Source organism: Phalacrocorax aristotelis, chromosome 9 (assembly GCF_949628215.1).
Source record: "Phalacrocorax aristotelis chromosome 9, bGulAri2.1, whole genome shotgun sequence".
NCBI classification, from domain to species: domain Eukaryota; kingdom Metazoa; phylum Chordata; class Aves; order Suliformes; family Phalacrocoracidae; genus Phalacrocorax; species Phalacrocorax aristotelis.
In genome coordinates, this window is record NC_134284.1 from 6,220,917 (window position 1) to 6,238,454 (window position 17,538).

At 36.2% G+C, this 17,538-nt stretch overlaps 1 protein-coding gene across 2 annotated transcripts in view; it reads right to left on the reverse strand.

The window, feature by feature from the left end:
* NOVA1 (NOVA alternative splicing regulator 1) overlaps positions 1-17,538 on the reverse strand; it is a 156,973-nt gene that overhangs the window by 135,684 nt on the left and 3,751 nt on the right. The window lies entirely within an intron of this gene.

Sequence of the window (17,538 nt, forward strand, 5' to 3'; positions counted from 1 at the left end):
TAACCTATCCGTGCCACTTCTAACTAGGAATGAAGTCCTTTGATATTTTCATGACTGATTTTTTCACTCACAACATGCAAATTTGCTATACTCTTTTTGTACATCAGTTTTGTCTTAACTTTCCAACGGCCATTTTCCTTTGTACACAGTAAAACAAAGGTAGCACTGTTCCTCTTTTGTTTCTGAGCCAGCATTAAGTAATAATCAAAGGTAAAGGATAATTTCAGAATAAAATTAATCCACTGCATCTGCAATTTATTTTTTTTTTAAATACAACCTTACAGATCCCCCAGGAAACAGATCTGAAACTATAATTCCCTGCTTACTTGAATATTCAGGGCCCAAGGTAACTGTAGTTCCTCACATTTTGCCCTAAATGATACAGTTTTTTCCTCTATTTGGATAACCTTCTACCTGCTCATAAGTAAGGGTTCTTCATGACCAACTACATAAAATGTACACTGAAATTAAGAAATCGCTTCTGAAACAGATGGTTTTCAGTTTTAAATTCAGAACCGTTCTCTACTTGCAATTGCGTCTAATTTCCTCAAAGAGAGGTGAAAAGTACTTCAAGATTAAGTGACAGTCACAAAACAACTCCACCATCATAGTAATAACTTATCCTGATTGTTGGTTAAAGACTAAATTCACATAAAGCGTTAAAAACGCATCTGCTGCACATATACATAGCAACTGGGAAGGTTTTATTCATTTTGTAGCTTCTTCAAAAAAGGCAAAGCGTCTCCTCTAACTTTTTTTGGATTCAGTCTGAGACACAAGTTTTCATGACAAAATTAATCAAACTAATTCTATGAAGTTTAATTTAGAAAAGCATATCTCTAACAATACTAGTTCATATTTATCAATTTTCATCCAGTTTCATACCAACACACATATTTGGTGTGTACCTAAAGCATACCCATCCCATTACTACATGAAGTTAATTCCAAAACTGTTCTCACTACTGGGGTAGTAAATTCCTTGGAGTAAAGGACAGATTCTTGTTCTGCATTTCTAGAGGAGACAGAATACTGGAGTCATTTAGAGTTCCTACATGCTTAGTCAAGACACAATAATCTTCTGCAGGAAGTAGGCAGCAATCAGGTTGCTGGCAAGACATCTAAAGCATACTCCACCTCACTTTGCGCATATATTGTGAGGGAACCTTGAACTGTAAAATACTTTCAACTGTAAAAGTGGTCTTAGCACCACATCTTACACAAATTTGTAACCACCTAGAACTGCCAAGCTGCTATGCACTGAAGTATCTAGACTTAACAGCCCCTCAAGTTACAAATACAGTGGAGCTGTGCAACACAATCTGAAAACAGATTTTATTATAAATTTTTATTATAAAATTCCTCTATTACCAAGACAGAATTTTTTGTTACTATTTAGATGGAATTCTGTTTCTCTCATCCAACTACCCACAGAAATGTACAGACTGCTAAAAACTACAGCTAGTCACTCCTAAAATTGAATCATAGAATCATTAAGGTTGGAAGAGACTTCTAGGATCTCGTCCAAATGTCAACCCAACAATAAGATAACCAAATCAAAGTTTAAAAATAAAAAAGGAGTTACTGACGTCTACAAAAAAGGCAGTTGCCAAAAGCTACTTCATAAACAAAAATGTCTTTTATTTAAAACAAGCAAACAAACAAAACCCCCAAATCATATATAACATACTAAAGCAGTCTAAAAACTAAAACCTTCCCCGGTCCTCAGGTTTAATGAAACAATATTCATCACAGGCCCACAGCAATCAAAAAAATTTCTCTATGTTCCATTTCTCCTTTCACAAAAATCCCTGAGGTTACACAGAATTTCTTGAGACTCCAATTTAGAAGTTGCTAACTCTTCCCAGATCTTTAGCCACAGAATTTAGCGATCAAACGGCTGAGCATTGCTTGAATGATTTGAAACTGCTTTCTCTTTCCAGTTCCATTTTCTTGTCCTTTTTCTAGAAATCATAACCAGTCTGTAATTCAGGCAAACTCTGCGAATTTCAGAGTGGGTCACACCAAAAACATAACCGTTGTGAACAAGAAAGAAAAGGCAAAGGGTACTGAAATTACAAGTCATACCAGAACTCTAGAACAAAAAGGTAGGATATATCTAACGTAGCACCACATTGCATATATATGGACACATATATCTTCAAAATTACCTAATTATTACATTTGCACTGACATGCAACACTCATCCCAATATAGAAAGTTCTGTGCCTTTTTATAAGGACTACTGTTGATAATGCTCGAAGCCCAATTTTAAAACTCACCGAGTGAGCTAGAGAAGCAGCTATTTCATCCCGTGAAGCTATTTTCAAATGGGACAAAAGTTTTAGAGTTGAAAAAAACCCCACTGCTTTGACTTCTTGCCTGCCTTTGCCGAAACACTGCAACCAAGCTAAGAACTTCCCGACCCCTTTCGCCGAAGCAGCAAGGATAGTATGTACCATAGCGATTGCTTAATCGCTGAGAGGTTACAGAGTAGCTGCAATCAATGACAGTAAAAGAGCCGAACAAGGCAACACCCCGTCTAGAGAACATTCCTCTCCTCCTCACCGATCTGCCTTAGCATCCAGTTACAAGACCATCTATGCGTTTCCACAGCCTCTGCACGTACAACAGCGATACAATTAACAACAGGAAATTAAAAATCTGAAGGCTTTCAGCTACTTGACTCTGAATTTGCATTTTTTCAGTGTAAGCTTGGGGAAGGCAGAGACAATGGGTTGCATTCTTCATATGCAACTTTTTTATGACAATTAAAAAAAAAAAATAGAAGGGAATTGAGCCTGAAAATGGCTAAGGAGCATATGGAACATGAAAATATAACCACAACCTCATGCAAATTAGCAGAAGCTATGGTAGATTTAAAGGTAATAGTGATCTTTCTAGAATGCCATATTTAATTCCAACACAGTTTTCCTTAACAACCAAACTAATTTTCAACTCACACATTATTAATTTATGAACTTGATCGGATATTCATGTGACACTATGCTTGGAGTTACTTGACTTTTAAATTAGAAGTTGTCAAAACTAAAATGTTAGCTTAATACTAGTTTTTTGTGAAAGGAATCATGCATGCTTTCAGAAATAAAGGCTACTGAGTTAGCAGCAAATCCCAGAGCTAGTGAAATCATACAAATTCAGAAGTTCCTGTTTGTCTTAAAATGCACTTCCATAGACTGGGGTTATGAATTATAGCTACCTGCAATAAGATGGACTTGGACATTAATGACCCAAGTATGACTGTATAATGTGCCCTTAATAGTTCTGTCAAAAAAAAAAAAAAGGATAGCTGTTCTTTTCATTAACTAAATTACGTTTATCTTATGAAGGAAAAAGAAATGGCCCCTGGACTTTGCTGTAAAAGTTTGAATAGTTTCATACAAACAGGCACCACGCCTGTAGGGCACATTTTCCTTTGTCATCCTCATCCTATTTCATATTTAGAACACCTCTTTGGTGAGCAAAGACACTTCAGAGCTTTTCCCTTGCATTTCTCTTGTGGAGGAGCTTGGAACTGGCACCATTACCTCAATTTTGAGGCAGGTGGAGGGCCGGGTCCGTCTGGAAGGACAGCAGGGAATTGGATTCCCTAATCCATTGGGTCCTTTCCACACCTACTTTTTAACAATTCCCTTGAATTAGCTTCCCGAAAGACATTAGTTGCCTTCTATATTGTGTTCCTTTTGAACACTCAACCTAGAAGCACCCCAAGAATGACCTATGTACGGGAACACAGCTGAGGACCTAACCAACATCCAGAGCTGTAAATTCAGTTGATTTCTGTAACTCTTAGCAGCATCTGCCAGTATAGCAAAACAAAATTGAGTGACATTGTGGGGTTTCCCCCTCTATATTTTCAGAAAGGCAAATTATTTACAAAATTAACAAAAATGTTAATAATCCCTGTGGTGGGCTCACCCTGGCTAGCAGCTACGCCCACAAAGCCGCTCACTCACTCCCCTCCCTCCCCCAGCAGAGTAGGGGAAGAAAATAGGAAGAGAAAGAGGAAGAAAAATCATGGGTCAAGATAAAAAGAGTTTAATAAGTGAAGGAAAAGAAGAAGAAAAAAAGAAAATAAGTGATGCGAGGCAATCACTCACCACCTCCCACAGGCAGACCGCTGCCCAGCTACTCTCTGAGCAAAACACTACCTAAAAGCCCCTTCCCTCCATTTTGTTGCTGGGATGGCATATGGCATGGGATAGCTTTAGCCGGGTCAGGTCGTCTGCCTGGCTGTGCCCCCTCTCAACTCCTTGCGCACACCCAACGTAGTAACTAGTCGCAGAGTGGAAAAACAGAGGAGACCTTGCCACTGTGTAAACGTTGTTCAGCAACAGTTAAAACATGAGTGTGCTGTCAACGCTTTTTGGGTCACAAATCTAAAATCTAGCACCGTACAAGCTGCTATGAAAAAAAATTTAACTCCATCCCAGCCATACCCCGTTGCACTCGGAAGCCTAGTGTGGAAAACACCAGGTGTGAGGATTTTAACCACCACTAACAATTCTCAAGTGCTTAGGGTTAACAATTTTTTAATTTAACTTAAAAAGTGAAGGAAATTCAGCACTGAAAAACAGGCTATATGAAAAAAACATTCCTTCCTTCTTTCCTCGTTATAGACATTTTATTACAGCAAACATTCTGACCATCCCTCAATACTAATTGTATCATTATTAAAAAGTCTTACAATCCTGAAGTAGTTAGGAACACCTAAAGTATTACGGGGAACACACCCTAGTCAAAGGTTCCACTAAAACAATCATGCCACTTCTGACTACATGTTAAGTTACTGGAAGCAGGGCTTTGCAAAGATAAAGGTCTGCCATCATTACCTACAGGTTCATGAGAGGGAGTCAATATAACAGAATTAACAGCTTTCAGCTGTAAAATTACTAATTCCAGTAATACAGTACATTAAACATGCCATCTGAGATACATGCCAACTTAAACTACCACATATGGCATATCTATCTAATTATCACAGTTTGTGTTTTCATATGCAGAGCTGTTCTAGTTTTTAAACAATGTGTCAAAATGCACCATTTTATCTGAAAACAGAAAATGCTATCTTTTATAATACCAGTAGGTCAACGCTATATTTTTAACATGCAGTACATTGTGTTTTAAAAAAATTAAAAGAGAAAAATACATTAGAACAAGTTTCTCTAACGTTTTAGTGGTTCTTTTAGCTTTCTTATTATTAAAATGTTAAGATGTAAAATTATTTTTAACTGTAATAAGTTTCTTAAAGATAGTATTTTCAATTTTTGTTTTTCCTTTCAAGTCTTTAACTCACCTGTTGACATACTAAGTCTTAACTGACAATGAACAAATAAAACAATCAAGTTAGTCATTCTCCCAGTTTTGCATGTGATTAAAAAATATTGTGAAATAGCACGTGTGCCGACATCAGTTGCAGTGAAGACAGACCTCACTTGTGTTCATTCTTCACGTGCAATTTGACCTCACTCAAAACAATCACTACTGCAGAATCATACATGCTAATTGCTGTTCAATATAAATCATGCCCTAAAATATTTTATTTCAGATTCCCCAGCTGGTGCTCGGTGTCACTTCAGCTGTTCAGAGGGTTGGGTTTGTTTTTTTTTTTTTAAATGTTTCTCTGCGTAAATAAGCAAAGACCTTACACATAATTACCATGAAACATTACATAATCTTAATCTCTCCTTTTGCAACTCAAACCAGACCATGTATTTTTAAACAATAAAATAAAAATGTGCATGATACCAACAGTTATCACCTTAGTAGCCAAATAACTATGTAGCAGCCATTTCAAAGACTTTTGGTTCATGTTCAGGAGTACAAAATAAAGGGGCACCACTCAGTCAACTGCATTTTCCACTGCCTCCCTCAGTATTACTGCATTCATCACTTACTTGACTGTATTAAAATTGAATGTAGGAAGAAAGATATTTCCAAATACAGATTCAAGCAGCTCTATCCAGCTGAGAAAAGTTCAATTACAATTGTTTGCAAGGCTAGAAAATGGTGAGTACACATCCTTCCTCAGAGGAAAAGGCAGCAGTAAATGTTAACTACCATAGACGAGCACCAGGAAAAAAAACATTCCTTTGCTAGAAAAAGAAAAACCCTTAGAAATAAGTCTTTTACCAAAATCATAAATTGGAATCATATACAGATTTTTTTTAATATACACAACTATCATCTATCCCTACGTGAAAACACACCAATATGGGACTATGTACACCGGATGCATATTTCACCTTGCATAAATTCAGGTCTTACCCAAATTTAATGTTTGTATACAGAAGCTGCTGGTAATTTTGCTGCCTTCATAGGAGTGTCTCCACTCACTTTCCTTGGAGGCAGTGGCAAACAGGAAATTCTCATTTTCAGCACTTATATTTAAAAGACAAGAAAAAGAACTTTTGTATGCCTTTTTGCTAGAAGTAATAGAACACCAGCAGTGGGAAGATCGAAGAACTGTACCTCACTGTACTAACAAGCATATAGAAAGAGTTTGGACAACTTTAAGAAATGCTCAACTTCAGTGGCATATTTGATCTCAAGCAACACAAAGAATGGGAAAAAAATAATCAGGTTTTTATTACTTTCAAAAACCTTCACCCTATCTAAAATTGGTAAGTTTTACTTACCACAAGATCTGAATTAATCAGAGTGATGGTTATATTTTACTAGAATTTCCATTCTGGACATCAGGTATTAACGTGTAAGTAAAAAAGAAGATCATGTTAAACTGCTTATGAAATAAACCACAAGTTTTCCAGCACTTAGAACCTGCTGAACTACTACATTGACATTCAGAATTTAAAGGTTTGCAGAGGGAAGACTTGGAGCTCTAAAAAATAACTTGAAAATAAAAACTGAAATTAAATACTTGTTGAGACTGAATCACTGGCTTTATCCCAAATAAGCAGCATACACATAGCAGTTTTTGGATGAAATATATCTTTCTAACCACCTTCAGCATTTGTAAGATGGCGTGTCCAGCAAGATTCCTCAATCTGCCCCATGGGTTGGTACAAACGTTGGGGACATCCCACACCTTGAAGCAGATGACACCAGGAAGTTATTTCTACCCAGAAGAAACTTCTATACAGAAATCCAATATGAAAACCACCTTTTGCTTCTGAGCAAGGGAAAAAGAAACTGGGGAAGTGATAATCCCCTTAGAATCCAGCATTTAAATGCTACGTGAAAACTGCTGCAATCTAAAGGGATTAACACAATGGAACCTGCTTAAGCAGAGTGAAACTTTAAAAATTATTCAATACAGAGAGATAAAGTCTATTCAAATGTCCTAACGTATGTTGGCCTTTCCCTCTACATAGACACTTATATATGACAACTCCAGAATATCTACGGGTCTGAATCTGCACTAGAGTTCACACATCTGTTTCTTTATAGACTGGGATCACTTCATACAAAATATGCCACCATCCTCCCTTGGTCTGCCAATAAACTACATTACAATTCAGTAGATAACTACTAACCGTACTTTCTCCTCTAAATTAGCAGTTGCAACATTACACCTCTTTCTAGACCTACTGAAGTAGGTCATACTACAAATATGAAATTTATATTAGTTCCCAAAATACTTTTAGTTTTAAGCACAGTTGACTTGAATATCAGATAGCCATCATCAGCTTAACTGCACCTCCCAAGTAAGCATACTTTAAGTAAGCATTAAAACCTCATCACACAAAAACAGTGCTGCTAATGTATACTAATTTACACCAAAATCCTTGCATGCTTTCTTAGTTCTGTCTTCACAGAATCTCTGACAGGGAAAAGCCATCCAAATTAAGACACCCTCATGCTTACAAGAACCAAGAGCATTACGATCACCTGTTCTGATATCCTATGCAATAACATTTCACAATAAAAAATCCCTGCATTATCTTTTTAGGACCCCATTTAACTATATGCATATTGTTAGGAACAGGTAATTAAATTTTAATTGCAGTTGAAATCGCAGGACTCTTAGCAAATTGTTGTCATCACTTCTGAAGGTTTGTATTGGGAGAAACAAGGCACCCAAATCAGAACTGGCCACTCTAGTAAAAAGCCAAACACTAAAAGATAAATAATGAAAAAAAAAAAAAAAAAAAAAAATCAATGATCTTCAGACAGCCAATACTAAGCTGCCAAAATTTACAAGCAGAGACTTCCCTACAAAAGAACACACAATAAGAATTTTGCACAGGATGAAACTTAACAAGTTCTTGTACTAGACAACACTGAAAGCGTGGTAGTCATCTACACACCACATTAGTAATTTATTCCATCAAAAAAGGTCAAAAAGCGGATACACAATGAGTTTACTTTTCCTCATTCTGAGTATATGCATGTATGTTGGAGAAGGGAAAAAAAAATCAAGGTACTTATTCTACAATTACGGATGACTAAATTTTATGCTTTTCTCAGGTCTGCACCCTCCAAATCAGGAAGCACTAAGCTAACAAAGTGTGAAGGACAGAATTGGAACTACTTCTGATCATTAAACCCCACATTCTTTCAAATAGTAAGTACCATCAAAACCATGAACCGTTGGAAAAGATAATACAGAAACAAGAAAATGATTAGTTACTAATCAAAGTACCATTTAAAAACTGAAATAAAAATTAACTAGGTATACATATAATATTTAATTCAAACACTGACCTTGCTACCACTATCCACTCTATATCTCCAAGACTAGAAAGTTCTAAAATAATTGCATAAACTGAGGGGGCTTTGTTTTTAAAAGGAACAGGAAACCTAAAGGAGGACAAATATAGCTTCCCTCTTCATTGATTTTTCTCATCAAGAACATGCAAGACTAAAGCTCTGAGGCTAGCAATTACATGTGGATTTCTACATACACTGAAAAATACTGTTTTCAACAACCTAACTGATTTAAAATCTGGCTACCTGAGAAACCATTTGTTTCCTTCTTCTAGGAAGAAGTTATTCAGGGAAGGAACTCATGAAGAACACAAGTAAAATGAAGAGCTACTGGCTACACAAAGTAACTTCCTTTTTATAGGGGCTCTTTCCTGTCCCAGCCTAAGAGTTCACCTGTTCATCGCACAAAATTTTCCCATCTTTGTTCTGGTTATTTGGGATCAATTTAGCAGAAAAAATTATTTATTCATTTAATATATCACGTTAGCACTTACTAGAACAGCTAGTCATAGATGTAGATCCATACAGAACTAAACAAATTGTAAAATTATGAAGTATGTATTTCATTATTATTAAAAGCAGTGCAAATACTAGATGACCACTTGGCATTACCAACAAACAAAAACACAGAAGTTTATATCCCTGGGAAAAAAAAAAAAAAAATCTTTGTAAAGTTAATTTTTTTTTTTCTTTAGCATTTCACAGTGCTAGAAATTACATGTCGCTTGAGGAAGAGTAATCTTAACAAAAACTGGCACACTTCAGTGTGCTGCACTGCACAGGAAAAGACTCAGAAGTGTAGAATGTGATATAATTATAAGGAGTTCCCGGGGAATCCAATTTTACTTTAGATTGACAGAGTTGCCAAGTGTTCATCTAATACAGTAAATAGAAGACATACAAAGAATGGAGTGTGCACACACATGCAAGACAGAAAACAAACCCCATACACGTTCTACGTCTAACACTTCTCATTGCAACAATTCATTTTTATAAAGCTTTAAGGCATCCAGTAGCGTTTCATCGCAGACCTTTGAAAATCCCCACAGACAGAACACCAGAAGATCCTCTCTTGTTCCACAGAAGTTTTCTTCAAATCCAGGTCAATAAGCTGCTAAAAAGCCACCTATTTCCCTTTTTTGTCTGTTCCTCAGGAAAACTGTTGGTAGGCTGCCAGATTACAATAAAACATAAATATTCTTTAAGTCCAGTTCAATACTACTGCCAAAATGGTATCTGCTGCAGCACCTGAATTGCTGCTGCTGCTACTATACGCTATCCTACCTACACTCTGGCATCTCCTAACACCAGATTACAGATGGGGAAAAATATAAACCTGAACTACATCAAGCTCCAACTCAGCATATGGCCCAATAGGTCTTTCCTCCCCCTTCCTTCATAGCCATGATATTTCACTGCCAACTCTTTGGGAATACACTCTGATATAGCTTTAATTCCATAAGCACCCTGGATGGTCAACGAAGCCAACTGAATGAACACATGCCATTTCCTGCTTTCCCAGTGCATGACTTCATATAAATGTTTTCAATAATTTGTTATAAAGACTCCACGGTTGTATATTCAGTTGAATATTTGTAATTTTTCATGTACCGTTTGAAAATCAGAGTTTAGAACGCACTAGGAAGATGATAAATTGCTGGTGCCTCTGATTATCTCATTCTCTACAGAGAATTTTCTTCCCCATATTGCCAATGAAGAATCTAAAAAGAACTAAAGTAATTACTTTAAAATAAAAGAAAATACACGTACATACAAATCTTCCAAGAGCTTTGGAGGTGTGCACTATGGTTCTCGATTCAAGCAAACAGGTGTCACTCTATGAAGTGGGGGAAAATAGTACAAATGTGTGAAGCTCTTTATGTGGGAAATTACAAGAGAGTTAAATGGCACTCAGCAAGGCACAAAAAGTGCTTTTAAAATAGAAACAAGGGAACATGCAGAGAACCTCAGTATCTAATTTAATTAATGATTGAGAATGCAAAGGCTCCAACTGGTGAAACATTAGCAGCAGCCATGAATTTCACTGTAGTTCTGTATAACAAGTAATCTTACCTGAGTGATTCTCAAAAAAATGTCAACACATCGATTGTATTTTTCATCTGATCCTGTCAATGCTGAGATGACAGGCCCTGCAGGATGCAGTGAGAGATCAATGATGAAAAACAGATGTTTAGTCTTTTCACAATCAAAACCTACAAGACCAGGCAAATACGAAATTTTGTCTGAGATTCATGCTTCTTTATAGCCAGCAAATGCTAATGTTACATAATCATTGTCATATACATAAGTTGACAAGGGATCTGATCACAGGTCATTCATCTCACCAATGTATAACTTTAAACCTGGTCCCTAGCATACTATTATTTCAAGTGCTATCTGGTCACATAGCTAGTTATTTACAACAGCTACTTCATACATCAACCTATGTTCTCTGGCCTTTCATGAAGGAGCCTTAATTTTCTCCATCAATTATGCAGAACACTTAAATCTTACACAAAATACATTGCAATTCAGAAGTCGAGAAGAGCAATGCGTAATGATATTGCTCATAACTAGCTTAAGTAAACAGTGATAAATTAATATTCTGAAGTTTCAAAGGCATGTTAGCATTGTGCAGCTGGGAGCTGACTTCCATGGATGTGTTTCCAAATACTGCCTTAAACTGACATTTCAATCAGACCAGTTAAGTACTTGCAAATGAATTTTAATGCTTGGCTATAATCAAGATCAGCTCGTTTAATATTAACTAAACCCCAATCAGATTCAACCATAATTAATTATCAAATATGTTAAAGTGAAAACAAGTTAATATGGGGGGGATGGGAATTTAGGTAGTTGTCATTTTATTATGTATTAAAATATTTAATGTCTACTAAATATAGGGGAAATTTAAAACAGAGTATCCTAACAGTCATTCCTCTGTTTTCAAATTAAAATACAAGCAATGTAGTTAAACCTTATAACACTATGAATAATCACAAAATGGGATGCAGGTACCCCTGAAGTCAAAGCAAAAATAGGATGGAATACAGCCTTACAAGCCTGCAAAGTAACATTTAAAAGATCTCTAGGCTAAACTCCATTTGATATTTCGGGGGATGGCAAGACAGGATGGCCTTGAATACCACCGTGAATGTAAGGAACCTGATAGTTCCTTAAAGCCGTGTCATGCAGTCAGGAAGAAGACAGTAGTATATCCACAGTAAATTAATAGTCTCGCGCATGCACAGCATACTCATTTATTCCAACTGCCAAATACCAAGTTCCAATTTTACGTCTTTCCGAAAGAATCACGGGACTGAGCTAGCCAGCACTAGCACCAAGACTACCCCACTACAGAGCATAATACAGCACACCAGAAATTCATACCAGACAAACAATATAACTCTTCATTTACAGACGACTGTATCTGTTGTCAGAATAAACACGAATATTTTTGCTAAGTCCATTACAACAGTGACATTTCAAAAACATATTTATCAGCTTCATTACTCCACAAATGTATCCGATAAACAGGAAAAACGTTATTACAGTTTTAAAGTACATTAAGAATTTTATGCTAGTGTCAAGCAAATCCAATTAGAAAACCAAAAGGCCTACCTAGAAACATGACCATCAACAAGAGTCAAAAAAGCAGCCTTTCCGTTTCTAGTATGTATTGCGTTTTATACCATGACACTGCAGCCTCTGAGGGTCAGATTAATTAAGATCAACAGCAGCTGCAGTGCAACGTGAGAAGCACACTGCCACAGCTCTCACCAGTCCAGCCCAATTACCTGCAGCATTCCAGCACTGGACAACTGACAACTCCCCTACCCCTCACCAAGTCATTAACCCCCACTGGCCTCCTGGTAAACGCTGAAAAACAAACTAACCTCTTTTTAAGATGGACTGCAAAGCTAACTGCGTCTCCTGCGGGATGCAACGACGAGTCTCAGGGAGATGTTTGCCTTAACTTTATGCTAGAGCTGTGTCCAAAGATGAAAATGAGACAGCAACAAGGTGCAAGCCCTCCTCCCCAATCCCTCTGCGCTCCATTTCTAAAAGTCAGTCTGACAAATTCACCAAATCCATGGTTTTCTCCCCTGACCAAAAAGCTACTGATCATTTACAAAATGAACTCTGTGGTCAGCTACTGAGGACAATATCTAAATTAATGCAACTAATTACAGGACAAACTAGATCAAAGAGTTTTTGAAAAAGGGATTGCTTGTTGTATGTTTCACCCATTAAGAAAAGGTAGTACGTGTTTCTTTTACTGCATGAAGAAGAGGAAAACAATTAAGGGATTCAGACATTCCCTGTTTATATTTTTTAAAATATTAGCTCCAAGACCTATGATCTGACATCCATTAAAACTTTGATCTATCTGCAAATTTCCATCAAAGTATCGTACAGAAATTTAAAACGTTATGAAAGAGGGAAATTTAAAATTTTTAGTGCATACCAACTTTGGCTATCTTTCTTCGGTTTTGGTTTGGGTTCCCCCTCCTCCCCCCCCAGAACGCATGAGCCCAGAAAATAGATATCTGTAATCAATAATTGCTTTACAGAAATCTCAACTTCATCAAAAAACAATACTATTACTAGAAGCACCTTCGCCTACATAAGCTTTCTAATCTACTTAGAATCATTCGATTTCCAATTATATTGAAAACTAGTCAAAAGCAATCACAAGAAAAAGGTTGAAAATTATTAAATATGGCATTTCCCTGTAGTAACAGCCATCCGCACTTTGTTCTTTATTTTGCCAACTAAGTGCACATATAATTAGTCTGTATCATTTATTAAAGTTAGGCTAACCATTCCAAACCTATCAGAAGCTGTTTTAAACCTTTCTTACACAAGACAAAGACATAGCACATTCTTGCAAACCAAAGCCATTTACTATGTCAAAATTCATTCACTCATTAAGATTAATAAGTCCCTACATGTAAAAGAAATCAGTGCAAAATTTCTACTTAAACTTCCACTCAAAATTTGTCTAAGCCTACCAAATGAGAAGCTTCTAAGTGACACTGGGTGAGTTAAATATGTAACAATCTCAAGATCATACCAAGTTACATATTCAATTTCAGCTTCCTTTTAAATGTAAAATACTAAAGATCTGCTGGGTAACAAGCTAACTTTTTTTTTTTTATTCTGTTCCAGTAACCAGGCAACAGACAACTGTCTAACTGAGAATTATCCCTCTGAACAGCTGGCAATCAACACTTGGGGGTTTTTGGTGGTTGGTCTTTATTTTTTTTTTAAACTAGTAGAAAGATCAGTTATTCTGGTGATTGCTTTACAAACCTACACAGCTCTAGATTCCACTTCTGAAATCTCTATGCACTATTTCGTCATTTCCTCAGTCCCATTATCTCTAAAGTTACTCATGTAAGTAAATGTTTACAACAGAACCTGAAGATCTTGGATATACACTTTTGACGTCTCTAATTACAAATGTCAACACTTTAGAAAAATATCAGAAGTGTCAAGAGTAAAAGTGAGATGCATTTATTGATGTATGACAAGCCACCTTCAAGGAACTATGACAACAGACAGCTAATAACTAACGTCATTCTTAGTTCTAACTCCATCACTCTTTTCTCTTCATAACTGAAAAAGTATTTCACTTCAATATTATTTCAAGTGTTGATTATTAAAACATATTCCTTTCCATACCAGACTTTAAGTTATTCTTAAGAGTTATAAATTAACATGACAAATCCTTTATTATATAAAGGAAATAATAATGGTGAACCAAGCCTGATATTTTATACCTTCCCCCTTCCTAACAGTTTAATAGGAGTAATGAAGCTAAAAAGTGAACTTATTAATTATAAATTCTAGTAAAGTTGTGTTACTTACACATCCAATGTGTTTGAAAGGTTTTTAAGAGTCAGAATTCGAGACTTTTCAAAAGGGCAGTTGCACAAAGATTAGCTAGACAGTCTCCCATAATACATGAATGTTTCAAAAAAATCTGATATTCAAACACAAAACATCTCAAATACAAGTCACTTTGTAAAAACATAACTTGGCCACACAACACAATACACCCTCTACACGAGGCAGGGGAGGAAACTCCCACCTTTTGTGTTCTCCAAACATTTAGATCACTACTGACTAGAAATCTGCTACAAAAACACCACAGCTAATCTATTGTTAAAAGTAGCAAAACCTTATCCCCGTTTAATTATGCTTTTATTAATCTCTGCTCTTAATATGATCTAATTTCACTACACATACGACTTCATATTCCAATAAATTGAAAAACACTGACCGAGCTCAAATTCACTCAAGCACGAAGTTCAGACCAGGCAAGATCCTGTTGCAAGATAAACAACATCATGCCACGTAACATAATTTTGTGTGTGCGTGCACGTGTGTGTATGACTGGGGCAGGAGCGCGCAGAGGGAGAGCGAGCAAGAGTAGATGAGAGAGAACAAGCGAGAGTGCACGCCAGCATTTACAATGGAAAAAATGCATATGTCCAGAGCAGGTTGCAGTCCAGTGCTCACTAAATTCAGAATGGAGAAACAGATAAGACAATGAGAGCTTAATACAACAGAAATAGTGACTCTTTTTAAATTATTCAAAATAAAACCATACATTAAAATAGCTTCACAGAACAGCCACTTTATGAAGTTCGCTTCATTAATATTGATCAGTAGCACGGCTACACCTGTATTTAAATTTTGGACCAGAACCTACTAGTCCGTATACACTCTGTACTTCTCTGCAGAAAGGATCAGCACCATTTCGTTTAAAAGTAGGGCATATTTTGCCATTTTAATTTCATTTCCACTAATCTAGGGGGACAAGCCTGAACTGAGAAGAATCAGGGACAATCTAAGCACAATAACCCAAGACAAATTGCAGAAGTCCAGACAATTAGAAAAATTCAGCTGGTAACCTGAAAAAAGAACAATAAATTGTGTACTCAGAAAATAAGACTGCAGTGGACAGTAATGTTTTTGTATACTGCTTCCTATTTTGTAAACTAAAATGTTCAGTGAAAAGCTGTTTTTTCCTTCAATTTCTTGTAATTAGAGCTGCCATATAATTCTTCAGTAATTAAGTCACCTTTTGACGCACAAAAATAATTCCAACAGAAATCAGTCTGCATACTGAAGTCCTATATCACAGAGGAAAAAAAAAAAAAAAGAACACTATTAGATCATAGGAACTACTCATGACTTCTGTATTACAACCAACTTCCTCCTTTCCAAACAGCAGCTTACTCAGGCTGGGCTAAAACTTCAGCAATACAGAAAAGTTTCACAGCAGCTTCGGTGAGAGAACACTCCATAGTGAAATGTACATTAAACACATTTATAGTGACAAACATCAGACGAACAGACTAAGTAACTTCTATTAGGAAAACAGAATAACTGTGTAAGAAACTTAGTAAGAAAAATAAACCGTATCTTTATATTGGCTATTTCACAAGGTTTGTATTCCCTAATGCTATATGAACACGAGAGTCTGGAAGAAACCCAAAAGCCATCAGCTCAGGGAATGCCAGGACCTCCGAAAATTCCATGGGCTGGTGGACAAATGCAAACAGAAAGACTAACGAGAGCTAGCCACACTGGAACCCGTTTTTCATCCCTGTTCCATCCTTCAGCACGCACCAGTTGCCAACTTCCTTAAAACACTCATTTTCTGCACGGCACAACGTGGCTGCAAATTCAAAGCGGGCTGTATGAAGTCAAACTGGAACTTCATCTGCACCTGTTACAGTGAAACTGCTTGAGCCTCGCTGCCCTAGTTATTTATATTATTACTACTGATTTTAAGAGGGAATGTGTTTATGTCACAAACGTTTTCACTCATGTCATTCTAGCTTGCTAATTTTTATTTTTCAAAGGTTCTTCTGCTACTACTGCTGTATCGTCACAATTTGCTACACAAAAAAAAAATATGTAATTCTAATTTAATCAGAAAACAGAAGAACTTAGCTAGAGCACTGAACAAAAGACCTAATCTTTGGAGGGTCCTTTCCAAGTGAGTGTAAATAAACTGTAGTAAAATGAAAAGGCTTGTAATTTGGTATTTGGAATATTCTTCATAAACACCAATTTTCTGTAACATCCTTGCATATCTGATACCACCTCATGTATAATGCAGAAAATCTATTTCATTTTCAGCTATTGACAGTGAATTTAATTTACTATTGCTGCTCTTTACCCAGATTACGTTATTAATTCTGCAATCAGGCTCTTTTGAGCGTTTTTATTTCTTCCAAGAATTTTCGCGATTCTACATTGATTTTTTCCCACCCTAACATACCTTTCAAAATAAAAGGACATTTTTTTCTAACTTACTAAAGAAAACTAAAAAGAAAAACACCTCAGAGAAAACAAGCATCAATTCATAAGCTGTATCTTTCAAGAGGAAAAAATATACATGCATCACTTTAACCTCTGACATTTAACTATTATAAACTACATTCATTAAAGAGATGTACAACAGGTGCATTGAAATTTCCACATCAAAAATCATCATTGTAAATATACCACAATCTCTCCATTATTAAAAAAAAATTGTCTACTTCTGTCTGACACTAAATTAGAGGATGGGAAAGCTAAATGCTACAGTGTTAGCGTTCTGTTCACATCCATACCAACTGCCTTCACTATTTTGTAGAATTCAGTCATCCTGTTAAACTAAATCAAATGCAAAGCAGATCTTATTTTTCCAACAGAAGAGAGTCAGTAACACCTCGTCAACTCAATTTTAAATCACCGGTTATTCTTCAAAATTAAAAACACCAAAAAAGTGTTAGCTATGTTATTCTTTCGCATCAGTTTTTAAGAAGTCCTCTAGAACAAAGTT